Here is a 3,733-nt window from a genome sequence, read left to right on the forward strand (position 1 = left end):
CGCCACCTGCTGGTAAGAAGAGTTATTGTCACTCACGCATGCGCAGTTCGTACGTGCTACTTGGCCGTCGGCTGAAGTCTTTGCGGTATGTTCCAGTGCGACTGTTGGCCAAGACGCAGGAGACGTGAGGCGACACAACAGTCGTGTTCCGTCGGGTCGTGTTCTTTGCTGTCAGTTTGGTGTGTCTGGGCCGTTGTGGTGGAGCATGTGAGTGCACTCAGCTTGGAGTCTTGTCTGTTTTGGTATTAAACAATGGGGATTATTACTGTAGCTCCTGCCATGGCAACTACTCCCAAAGGCCCAACATCTGCACTGTGCACAGGTACCACATCCTTTTTATTTCTGGCAAATCAAGCAGAAATTCCAAAAGAGTATGGACGTTTTTACTGGATATTTAATGATGAAAAGATACCAAAAGACTCTCTTTGCTTGTATGCCCTCTGGTTCTTTCTTTGATTACACTGTTCGTTTTCACAGAAATGCATCTTTTGTCCTATAATCTAAAGGAGCGCGAGACGGGGTGTCCCCACCTGAACCTCACGCTGGTCTTTCAGGCTGGTGTCTTAGCAACAGAGCCTCCAACTCCAGCCTCCTCCTCAGGTGTATGGACGTGGACACTGAGGGCTGAAGAGAACAAATCCTGCTGACGACTGGACAAACAGAAGACTCTCTCACTGTTCATAGACCTTTTGAAAGGGGTAGTTATTTTATTACTGCACCAATACATCCATAACAATGGAACAGTTCAATAGATTGTGTCAGTGAATGCAGCTTTAAGTGATGTTTTTCCTTAAAGTGGCAAATGGCAGCTTTTTCCCCACCATGCTTCTCTATGGGTGCGTCTCACTTCGGTTATTTTTCATTTCCTCGCTCCTCGGGCTCGGTATCACCGGAAGTTGATTTGTCTGCGCCATCTTGAGTACCGTCCCATTTTTGCCGGAGGACCGAGGATCGAGGAGTGATAACGAAGGAGCGATAATCAAGGAACTACCAGACCATCCTCCGGTGAAATCCTCAGACACTCGCCCCGCCCCCTTACTGTGTATCACTCACTGATTGGACGATGCAGCGCATGCACTGATCTGGCTGCTGTCAGACGATCAGCTGTGCGGCGTCATCACAAACGGACGTCGCTTCACATGACGCTCCGGAGGAAACGACGTCCCATTGCTCTTAAAACTCATTTCCCTGCTTCTCGTGGTTTCCTTGCGTCTCTCCATGCTTCCCTGGTGGGAGGGACTAGTCGCAGGGAAACAACGCAAGTGAGGGACGCAAGGAATCCATTTAACCGAAGTGAGATGCACCTTAAGTGTTATTATTGTTGGCTTCCATTTTCCTCAGAGCCCAGCAACTACCAAGAACAAAGGACCGATGTTCCCAACGAGGAGATTTCCTCCCGAGAGGTTGCCCTTTATTCGGATGTTTGAATAAGTTTGACCCTCTAATATTCCCTGGAAAATCCTTCTACACAAGTCGAGAAATGTAATAGAGGCACAAACTGATGTGTATTCAGATAAAAGAGCAACCTTTATTTGTTATTAGTGTATCATGTGCAGTGCAAAGTTTTCAGTATATCATTTTATCCACTATTAATAAGCATGTATATCTTCCTAACTAATATACCATTGTATGTATTATAATATACATATTGTAATGTAGAACAATCTGCACATTTGTACCCTTACTTTTTATATATGTATTCATTTTGTCATCTATTTTTACTTTTTATGGCACATTCTTACTTTTTTTTTTTCATGTTACTGTACATAACTATTTGTATTCATTAAAACATTTCCCCCGGGAAAGTTTAATCACTTAATGTTTCTTTCACTCACCCCCCTTAAGATTTAAAAAGCATATTCATTTCATGCAAAATACGTTTTTGGAATGAATATCGACAATCTGTTTCCGATAAAGACCTCCGGCTTCCCCTGTCTCTCAGGGATGCCCATGAGGTCCAAATGTAATCCTGATCGCTGCAGTGCTATGAGCTGCTGATGCTGGGTGTGGCTCTGTGGCTGCTATGGAAACTACTCACCAGCATCCACAAGAGTTTGCCTGTTATCAGAAAAAGCTCGAGCAGAGACGTGAGAAGAAGGTGAGCCATGCCCAAACAAAGCCTTCTGTCGGTGCCTGAAAAAAAATCTAAATGTATTGGTGAAATTAACACAGGAAGTACAATAAGAGCTGAGGAAAAAGCATGAGACTTCCTAAAAATGGTTGCAAACATATTTTGTATATAGAATGCAGAATGATATGCTTATGTCATAAAACTCAAAATTACAATAAAAAAACACTTTAATCTGTTGTAATGTGACACAATATCAATATCTAAGAGTAATGTTTCTACTGTGTTGCACGGCCCGTCTTTAAAAGGGCCATCATGACAACTGTCAACCCCTAATGTTAACGAAATCAGTAATAGCAGCCAGGGAAACAGATCTACTTCTCAATCAGGATCCCTGCTGTGAAGCACAATGAAGCAACAGCCTTCCTCTGAACTCTTGTCAGCAGTTGGTCCAACTTGTTAAGCGGAGAGGGGTTTGAAACGGATGTTGGGGTCTGACTTGTTCTCCTTTGATCTCAATATGCAACCCTGACTGCCATCTTAGACACTTCCCTGCATGCACTGCACGCACACATTCACACGGCATCCCCACATGAACTGCTTGCAACACAAGTTAGTTGTCTGTGGAATGCATGCAAAGTTAAATTAATGTATTATTCACATTTAATCATTATTTGTCATATTTTCCAAGAAGAATCCCATATATGCTGACATGTGGCTCAGCTGTGTAACTTTGCTCTCAGAAGGCAAAAGATATTGAGGTTAGCATTTTGCAGTGTAATCCCAGTGGTGACACATTTCTTTACAAAGGTCTCCACTGCCCTCTAGATGACAGGAGAAGAAATTGCCTCGCTGCTGCAAATGATGAAGCATCTTCACATTCATTTACAGTTCAGCAGTCATAGAAGATGCTATTCTGACATGCAACCTAGACTCTCGGTGCTTCAGTATTCCGGCAAACACCTTTGAATCAATCAAACAGAACACTGCAGGCTTCACATGGTGATGTACAACTCTTAAAAGAGCAGCCAGTGTATGTGCAGCCACTTTGCCAGGGCACTGGGCTGCATCGTGTAAGCGCAGAGGAACAATGGGATGTTCAAATGTAAATGGATATTAGGGTTTCTCCACTGCCTACAGATGGCTGCTGATGACCTTACTTGGAGTGTTGAACAAAGCGATATTAATCATAGCCATGCTTCCTCCAATCCAAGAGTCACTGGGCTGGCATGCAGGCAGCTTTAGCACCTAGTGGGAGGTGGTGCTGCTGTTGGTGGTGGTGGAGCATCAGAGAAAACGACTCCATATGCTTCCACTATGCAGCTGTGTCATCATAAAAGATGTGGCGTGCAAATATCACAGAGGAGGCGGCATTGCCCTGCATGTGAAGGGGCAGAGATGGGGGGGGGGGGGAGACAGTTACATAACAAATACTGCAACCATGCTGAAAAATCACAGTAGCATCATCTGTTAATGGCCTAAATCAAGGAGTAATACTCAGTCAGAGGTTGCATTTTTTATTTTATTTAAGGCTATATTGTTATTTGTTGCTTTTGTACTTACTACAATGCATTTCTTAAACCAAAACATTTAATGAAATACATTATTATTGTTATTATTAGTGGGTGGGCGGGGGGAACAGTGAGCTCTCCACAGGTGATTGGT

The sequence above is a fragment of the Trematomus bernacchii genome, unplaced genomic scaffold (genome assembly GCF_902827165.1).
Source record: "Trematomus bernacchii unplaced genomic scaffold, fTreBer1.1, whole genome shotgun sequence".
NCBI lineage: Eukaryota > Metazoa > Chordata > Actinopteri > Perciformes > Nototheniidae > Trematomus > Trematomus bernacchii.